This window comes from Melanerpes formicivorus, unplaced genomic scaffold (genome assembly GCF_026170545.1).
Source record: "Melanerpes formicivorus ecotype bairdi unplaced genomic scaffold, bMelFor1.0.p_v2 SCAF_46, whole genome shotgun sequence".
Taxonomy (NCBI): domain Eukaryota; kingdom Metazoa; phylum Chordata; class Aves; order Piciformes; family Picidae; genus Melanerpes; species Melanerpes formicivorus.
Window position 1 is genome coordinate 3,453,837 of NW_027142398.1, and position 8,927 is coordinate 3,462,763.

The following is an 8,927-nucleotide window of genomic DNA, read 5'->3' on the forward strand; positions in this document are numbered from 1 at the left end:
CTGCAGTGACAGTTGTTCTACACAGACCTTCAGGGCTACTGCTGCAGAGAGCTGTGGATCAGCAGCTGTGGAGGTGCCTTCCCATGTGGTTTTAGTGTGGCTGTGGAGGAGCTCTGAGAGGTGTGTCCTGCAGGTCTGAGGAGGTTCTCCTCCATCTCTTCTCTGCCCTAGTGAGACCACACCTGCCCAGTGTGGGGCTCCCCAGCTCAAGAGAGACAGGGATCTGCTGGAGAGAGTCCAGTGGAGAGTACAAGGGTGATTTGGGGTCTTGAACATGTTCATAACTCCTGTGAAGAAGGACTGAGACCTGGGGCTGTTTGGCCTTGAGAAGAGGAGGCTGAGAGGGGATCTGATCAGTGTCTCTGAATATCTGAGGGGTGGGTGTCAGGATGAAGGTGCCAGGCTCTTTTCAGTGGCAGGACAAGGAACAACAGTTGAAACCCAAGAAGTTCCAACTCCAGATGAGGAGAAACTTTAGTGTGAGGCTGCTGGAAGCCTGGAGCAGGCTGCCCAGAGAGCTTCTGGAGTCTCCTTCACTGGAGACTTTCCAAACCCATCTGGATATGTTCCTGTGTGAGCTGCCCTGGGTGATGCTGCTTTGGCAGGGGGGGTTGGACTGGATGATCTCCAGTGGTCCCTTCCAACCTCTACCATTCCATGATTCTGGACAGAGAAGGATTGGTTTGCAGGGAGAAGCCAAGGTTTTTATTGCATGGCCTGCTTTTAGCCAGCCAACCCTTGGCAGTCTGTGATTCTGTGGCACCAGAGGAGCTACGAAGCCACAGTGGTGGAGTCAGCATTGCTGGAGGTGGTTAAGAGAGGACTGGATGAGGCCCTTGGTGCCAGGGTTTAGTTGGTTAGATGGTCTTGGGTGATAGGTTGGACTGGATGATCTCAAAGGTCTTTTCCAACTTGGTTTGGTCCCTCCTGCTCCTCTCTCTCTGCCTGCCTCCTCCTGCTCCTCTCTCTCTGCCTGCCTCCTCCTGCTCCTCTCTCTCTGCCTGCCTCCTCCTGCTCCTCTCTCTCTGCCTGCCTCCTCCCGCTCCTCTCTCTCTGCCTCCCTCCTCCCGCTCCTCTCTCTCTGCCTCCCTCCTCCCGCTCCTCTCTCTCTGCCTCCCTCCTCCCGCTCCTCTCTCTCTGCCTCCCTCCTCCCGCTCCTCTCTCTCTGCCTCCTCCTGCTCCTCTCTCTCTGCCTCCCCCTGCTCCCCTCTGCACTCAACCAACCTTCTGTTGGCATTCCTGACACTTTTGGTGCCACCTAAAGCAGAAGGGTTCAGCTTTGGGGTTGGGTGTTAGTGCTTCTTGACCCTGGGGGGATGTCATTCTTGCCCTTGGAGGAGGAACAAGCAGAATGAAGGGAGGGATCTGTCCTCTGCAGCAGGTTGGTTTAGCTCCTGGCAGGATGCAGCTTTGACCATTGCTATCCCATGGTAAGGGTTTGGGTTGGGGGGGAGGGGGTTAGTGGGTTTTTGAGGGGGGGTTTAGTGGGGGGTTTGGGGGGGTTTAGAGGGTTTTTGAGGGGGTTTAGTGAGGGGTTTGGGGGGCGTTTAGTGGGGGGGGGTTGGGGGAGTTTGGGAGGGTTTAGTGGGGAGTTTTGGGGTTTTAGTGGTTTTTTGGGGGGGTTTAGTGTTTTTTTTGAGGGGTTTTAGTGTTTTTTGGGGGTTTTAGTGTTTTTTTGGGGGTTTTAGTGGTTTTTAGGGGGGTTAGTGATTTTTTGGGGGGGTTTAGTGGGTGTTTTTGGGAGGGGTTAGTGTTTTTTTGGGGGGGTTTAGTGGGTGTTTTTGGGAGGGGTTTAGTGGTTTTTTTGGGGGGTTTAGTGGTTTTTTTTTGGGGGTTAGTGTTTTTGGGAGGGGTTAAGTGGTTTTTTGGGGGGGTAGTGGGTTTTGGGGGGGTTAGTGGGTTTTTTTTGTTCAGTGGTTTTTTGGGGTGGTTTAGTGGGATTGTTTTGGGGGGGTTAGTGGTTTTTTGGGGGGTTAGTGGGTTTTTTTGGGGTTTAGTGGGGTTTTAGGTGGGTTTTTGGGGGGGTTAGGGGGGTTTTGGGGATTTTAGTGATGTTTTGGGGGGTTTTGGGGGGTTTTAGTGGTTTTTTTGGGGTTTAGTGAGTTTTTTTTGGGGGTTTTAGTGGGGTTTTAGGTGGGTTTTTGGGGGTTTTAGTGGGTTTTGGGGGGGTTTAGTGGGTTTTCCTTCTGGGGGGGCAAGGGCTGTCTCAGGCTAATTCTGAACCTTCCCAAAAGTCCTCATGGTGACACCAAGCTGTAAGCAGAGGGGAGGAGAGGTTAGCAGGCAGGCTGTGTGTGCAGAGCCCACTTCAGCCCCTGAGCAGCAGCTGCAGCAGTGCTGCACCAAGAACTGGAAGCTCTTTGGTTTGGTTTCATTTTTCCCTTTTTCTCTGGAGGCTTTTCCCCCCCTCCCCTTTTTATTTCAGATAACCTCTCAGCACAGGAAAAGCTTTGAGGGTGGCCTCTGCATGGCTCCTGAAGTGTGCTGTGTGCTGGCCTTGGGGGAAGGGGTGAGGCTAGAAGGGCTCACACCCCAAAGTGGTGAAGTTTCATCAGGCTTAGAGGGGAAGCAGACCCCCAACAGAGGCACTTGATGGGGTTTAAGCCAAGGGCATCCTGGCCTGCAGCAGGAACAGTGTGGCCAGCAGGAGCAGGGAGCTCATCCTGCCCTGTGCTCAGCACTGCTTAGGCCACACCTTGAGTTCTGAGTCCAGTTCTGGGCTCCTCAGTTTAGGAAAGAGGTTGAGCTGCTGGAAGGTGTCCAGAGAAGGGCAACAAAGCTGGGGAGGGATCTGGAGCACAGCCCTGTGAGGAGAGGCTGAGGGAGCTGGGGTTGCTTAGCCTGGAGAAGAGGAGGCTCAGGGGAGACCTTCTTGCTCTCTCCAACTCCCTGAAGGGAGGCTGTAGCCAGGTGGGGATTGGTCTCTTCTCCCAGGCACCCAGCAGCAGAACAAGAGGACACAGTCTCAAGCTGTGCCAGGGGAGGTTCAGGCTGGAGGTGAGGAGAAAGCTCTTCCCAGCAAGAGAGATTGGCCCTTGGGCTGTGCTGCCCAGGGGAGGAGGTGGTGGAGTCCATCCCTGGAGGTGTTTCCAACCCCTGGCTTCGCTCTGAGGCCCCTGGAGCTGTGGTTTTTACTCTCTATATCCTTTTTTTTCCCCCTGGGCTAGCATGTCTTAACCCCTTGAGGCTTTGAACCCTGCTTTAGCCAATTGTGTTGAGTTTTGTTGTTGGGCTTTGGGTTTTGTTCTGCTGTTGGTCAGTTGCACAAGAGGTGGGTTTTTTTTTGGGGGTGGGGGGGGGGGTGGGTTTTACCTTGGGTGTTAGGGCTGTGTGCTGGGTTGGGATCCCTCTGTGAGCCAGGGTTGAGATTTAATCCTCCTGGAGGTTTGGGTTGGGTTTGTTGTTGTAAACAAGCAAAAAAAAAAAACCAGATGAAAGGAAAGAACAAAACCAACTCCCAAAAGTTGTGTTCTGAGAGGAAAAAATGGATCCTAAAAGCCAAACCAGAGCAAACCTCTTGCTGTGTGTTGTGTTGCAGTGTTACCAGATGGCCTTATGTACGTCACAGTGTTTGTGATGAGTACAGTAGCACATTTAATGCTTCTCTTCCCCTCCCCTCCTCCCCCCCTCCCCCCCAAAAACCTTCTCTCCCCCCCCTCTCTTTTTGTAGCTGAGAAGGAGATTCTTTGAGCCCAGAGTTGACTCAAGGAAGGGGAGGAGAGACAACTCCAGCACCACCTCCCCTGAGGGGGGTGGTTGGCTCCTGGGTCAGGGCAGCTGGGACTGAGCTGACTGTGAGCAGGGCTGGGTAAGCAAGGTGTGAGAGGCTTTGCTTGGAGCCTCCCTGAGCGAGCTGCTGGCAGGTGTGAATCCTCTGCCAGAAGCTTGGCAGCCAGGCCTGGATGCTCTTGGCCCCACTGCAGGTGCTCTGACTTCACAGCAGGTGAGAGAATCTGCTCTGGGCAGCTTCTGAGCCCTGGCTCAGAGTCAGGGCAGGGAAGTTCCAGTGGCACTTGAAGAGAGCAGCCTGTAAGGTGTGACTCTTGGGCTTGGCTTTGTGCTTTCAAGTGCACATCTGATTTGGAAAGCAACTTTCTGAGGCCTTCAGTGTTTGTTCCTCAGCTGTTCACTTAACCTGGGTCCTCAGGATGGTGTCTGCAGTGGGGCTGCTCCTACAGCAGCTCTGCTTGGGGCAGCTTGAGCTTGGAACTGGGGAATGAATCCATCTCTGTTAGCTTGGAACTCTGGAACTAATCCATTTTACTTCCCTGGCAGTGGGTTAAAAAAACTCCACTGTGGTGGAGTTGAAAATCTCCATCAGTGGTTGCAAAGCTCCAGGAAGAAGTTGTTCCCCATGAGGGTGGTGAGAGCCTGGCACAGGCTGCCCAGGGAGGTGGTGGAAGCCTCATCCCTGGAGGTGTTTGCAGCCAGGCTGGATGTGGCTGTGAGCAACCTGATCCAGTGTGCCCATGGCAGGGGGGTTGGCAGTGGCTGAGCCTTGAGGTCCCTTCCAAGCCTGACAGTTCTGTGATTCTATGAAAAGACTCCCACCAGGGACTTCAAGGCTCCACCAGGGCCTGCAAGGCTCCCCTGAAAGCAGCAGAGGTGATGCTTTCAGTTACTCTTTCCAGAACAGAGCTGCATTTAAGATCTATTCTCTCTCTCTGTATTTATGTAGTACCCAGATGAAGCAAAGCAATTTATGTGGAGTAGTTGAGTGGCTTCACTTCCTCCACTGGAGGCTTTTGTGGTGGTGTTGCTTCTCTCACCATGGTCCTTTGGAGTCAGCTGTGATCTCAGAGGGGCTCTCTGGGGCTCCTGTTACAGCTGGGTCAATTTGCCTGGCAGAGACCTGGCTCTCAGTCTAAACCCTCTCTCACTGCCATTGTGTTTTAAAACACTCAACCCAAGCCCCCCCAGGAGCTGGTGGTGGAAAATGCAAGTCCCTAAAAACCCAGCCAGAGTTTGGTGTTACCAAACTTCCTTCCGTGCTAAAGGATGGTTGGGAAGACCTTCAGAACTGGCAGCTGTTGGGAAGCCCTTTCAGGGTCGACTTCAAAGGTGGGAAGCAAAGTTTTAAGGTGCAAAGAAGAGGGGGGGGGGGGGAAAAAAGAAACCACCCCAAAAAGGTGAACTTTGGACCAGTGAGAAGTGCCCTGAGCCTGACCTTTGAGCGCTGCTGCTTTCCAGCTTGGCCTCCTTGGGGGGCAGCTTTGTCTTTCACTGCAGCAGGAAGGTCTTTCCTCATCAATCAATCAATCAGGTGAGCTTTTTCTTTCCCCCCCTCCTCTTCCTTCAATTTCTGTGCAAAAAGGCCCTACTCCCCCTCCCCAATTAAATCCATGTCTTTGCAAGGGTTGTTGCTGCTCTTCTCCTCCTCCTTGGTTAGAAGAACTCATGGAGGGGGGGTGAAGAGGAAAGAGCTCCAACAGCAGCACCAACCCAAGCTCAAAAGTGCAAGCTTAGTTTAGGGAAGAACTGACAAGAGGGGGAGGGATGTTTTTTGGGTGGGGTTGGTGTTCTTTGGGGGGGGTGGGTTCTTTACTGTTTCTTTTTGGCTGTGTATAAATGCAAAGCTGGCTTTCAAAAAGCATCGTAGCGAGGTTCCCCCACCCTCCTCCCCCCCACCCCACCCCAGGTCAATCCTCTCTCCCCCCCCCCCAGGTTAATGTGCAACCAGACATGCAAAACAATTGTATTTTTTTAAATAAATATTTTTAACAAAGCTTCTCAGCCTTTGGGCAGTTGGCTTTTGGGGTTTTTTTGCTCCTCCTCCCCATCCTCCTCCCCCCCTGCCCCTTGCAGTAGAGGATTGAGAGCTGCGGAGAGGAAAGAGGGAAGGGGAGAGCGGCCAGGCAGAAAGGGAGCCTGGGGGGTGGTGGTTGATAGGAGGCTGAACAGGAGCCAGCAGTGTGCCCAGGTGGCCAAGAAGGCCAAGGGCATCCTGGCCTGCAGCAGGAGCAGTGTGGCCAGCAGGGGCAGGGAATTCATCCTGCCCTGTGCTCAGCACTGCTCAGGCCACACCTTGAGTCCTGTGTCCAGTTCTGGGCCCCTCAGTTTAAGAAGGACATTGAGATGCTGGAAGGTGTCCAGAGAAGGGCAACAAAGTTGGGGAGGGGTCTGGAGCACAGCCCTGTGAGGAGAGGCTGAGGGAGCTGGGGTTGCTTAGCCTGCAGAAGAGGAGGCTCAGGGGAGACCTTCTTGCTCTTTCCAACTCCCTGAAGGGAGGTTGTAGCCAGGTGGAGGTTGGGCTCTTCTCCCAGATCAAGAGGACACAGTCTCAAGCTGTGCCAGGGGAGGTTTAGGCTGGAGGTGAGGAAGAAGTTCTTCCCAGCAAGAGAGATTGGCCATTGGGATGTGCTGCCCAGGGAGGTGGTGGAGTCTCCATCCCTGGTGGTGTTTAGGAAGAGCCTGGATGAGGCCCTTGGTGCCATGGTTTAGTTGATCAGATGGTGCTGGGTGATAGGTTGGACTGGATGATCTCAAAGGTCTCTTCCAACCTGGTTCTATTCTAACTCCATTCTATTCTATCTCCATTCTAATTCTATTCTAACTCCATCCAGACCTTGAGGCAAATTCCTAGCAGCACCTCTTGAATGGAGACAGAGCTCCTGCTGCTCCTGCTGCTGCTCCTGCAGAGGTTGAATGGTTTTTGTTGCCAAAGCAGAGGCTGCTCCAGAGTTAAATTAGACATGAAGAAGAAATGCTGGGTGGTGAAAGACAGAGGGCTCTTGATAAGGGCTTGTAGGGAGAGGAGAAGAGGGAATGGAGTGAGGCTTGAGGGTGACAGACTGGAGAGGAGGGAGAAATTCTTTCCAGTGAGGGTGGGGAGACACTGGAACAGGTTGCTCAGGGGGGTTGTGGCTGCCTCCTCCCTGGAGGTGTTCCAGGCCAGGCTGGATGAGGCCTTGAACAGCCTGGGCTGGTGGGAGGTGTCCCTGCCTATGGCAGGGGCTTGGACCTGGATGATCTTGAAGGCTGCAGAGGGACTGTTCCCAAAGGCCTGCAGGGGCAGGACAAAGGATAATGGTTTGAAAGGAGAGCAGAGCAGGGTGAGATTGGATGTGAGGAAGAAGTTCTGCACCATGAAGCTGCTGGAACACTGCAGGAGGTTGCCCAGGGAGGTGCTTGGGGCCCCATCCCTGGAGATATTCAGGGTGAAGCTTGGCAAGGCTCTGAGTAACCCGATCCAGGGGAGGATGTCCCTGCTGCCTGCAAGGGGATTGGACTGCATGACCTCTGGAGGAAGCTCTCAACCCCTTCTAGGATGCTCTGATGCCCTGTGGTGAGTAGCTCTCTCCTGCTGCTAGCACCGTGGGGGATTGCAGTTGTCAAGTCCACGTCAGGAGCATTGAGCTGCCTATTAATCTGCAGGAGCAGTCCCTGGTGTGAGGGAGCTGTAAGCTGAGCAGCTTGCTTCCACCACAGCCTCCCCCCTTGTACTGCTGCCTGCTGGTTTCCTCTGGCAGGGAGGGAGAGGATGCTGTCACGGTGGGAGGGGCTCAGGGAGGGAGAGCCTGGGGGCAGCTGGGGAGGGTTGCTGCAAATGGGTTTGGCAGTACTCACTCTCTCCTCTGCCGGCTCTCTGGAGGAGAGGAAGAGTGGCATCCTGTGGTGCTAGAGAAGCATTGCAGTCCTGCAGGAGGGCTCCTCCAGCCAGAGCAGCCCAGAATCCAGGTGTTGAGCACAGGAGGGGCCGGGGGGGGAAGGGAGCTTCACAGCTCAACCAAGTCCATCCCCACCCTGCAGGCAGCAGGGACATCCCCCACCAGAGCAAAGTGCTTCGAGTGTCCCAAACAGCCTGAGCTGGGGCAGCTGGGCCAGGCTCTCCCCTTGCTCAGTGCTGGACATTTCTTCCTTCTCTTCAGCCTAACTCTCTCTTTTAGTTGAAGCCATCACCCCAGCTCCTTCCTGCACTGCTCAGCTGTAGGAACACAAAGGCAATTCAACACAGCTGCACCCCTCAGCCTCTTTCTCCAGCTCTACCCATCCTGGACTAGGAAGGGATTCACCTGGCAGCTAAAAGGCTACTGCCTGGACAAGCAGAAATGCTCCAACCCAGGTGAGGCTGAAGAGCTGTTCAGAGTCTGAAAGCTTAGAGGAGTTGTTACAAGGGCTTGGAGTGGTAGGGGAAGAGGGAAGGGATTGAAGGTTTGAGGAAGGCAGGTTTAGAGTGGAGAGCAGGAAGAAATCCTTGACAGGGAAGGGAGTGAGACACTGGCACAGGTTGAATCATAGAATCAACCAGGTTGGAAAAGACCTCAGAGATCATCAAGTCCAAGCTGTCACCCAACACCTCCTGACAACCAAACCATGGCTCCAAGGGCCACATCCAGTCCCCTCTTGAACACCTCCAGGGATGGGGACTCCACCACCTCCCTGGGCAGCACATCCCAAGGGCTAACAACTCTCTCTGGGAAGAACTTTCTCCTCACCTCCAGCCTAAACCTCCCCTGGCACAGCTTGAGACTGTGTCCTCTTGTTCTGGTTGCCCAGGAAGGTTGTGGATGTCCTCCCCTTGGAGGTGTTCAGGCTGGATGAGACCTTGAGCAAACCTGGGCTGGGGCAGGGGGAGGTGTCCCTGCCCCTGGCAGGGGGGTTGGAACGGGATGACCTTTCAGCCCCCTGCCAGCCCAACCCTTCAGCCCAACCCTTCAGCCCCCTGCCAGCCCAACCCCTTCAGCCCCCTTCCAGCCCAACCCTTCCAGCCCAACCCTTCCAGCCCAACCCTTCCAGCCCAACCCTTCCAGCCCCCTGCCAGCCCAACCCCTTCAGCCCCCTGCCAGCCCAACCCCTTCAGCCCCCTGCCAGCCCAACCCCTTCAGCCCCCTGCCAGCCCAACCCCTTCAGCCCCCTGCCAGCCCATTCTCTGCCTCTACGAACTGAGAGTCAGCTGAGCCCAGTCCTGCTGAGAATCTAGCAATCAA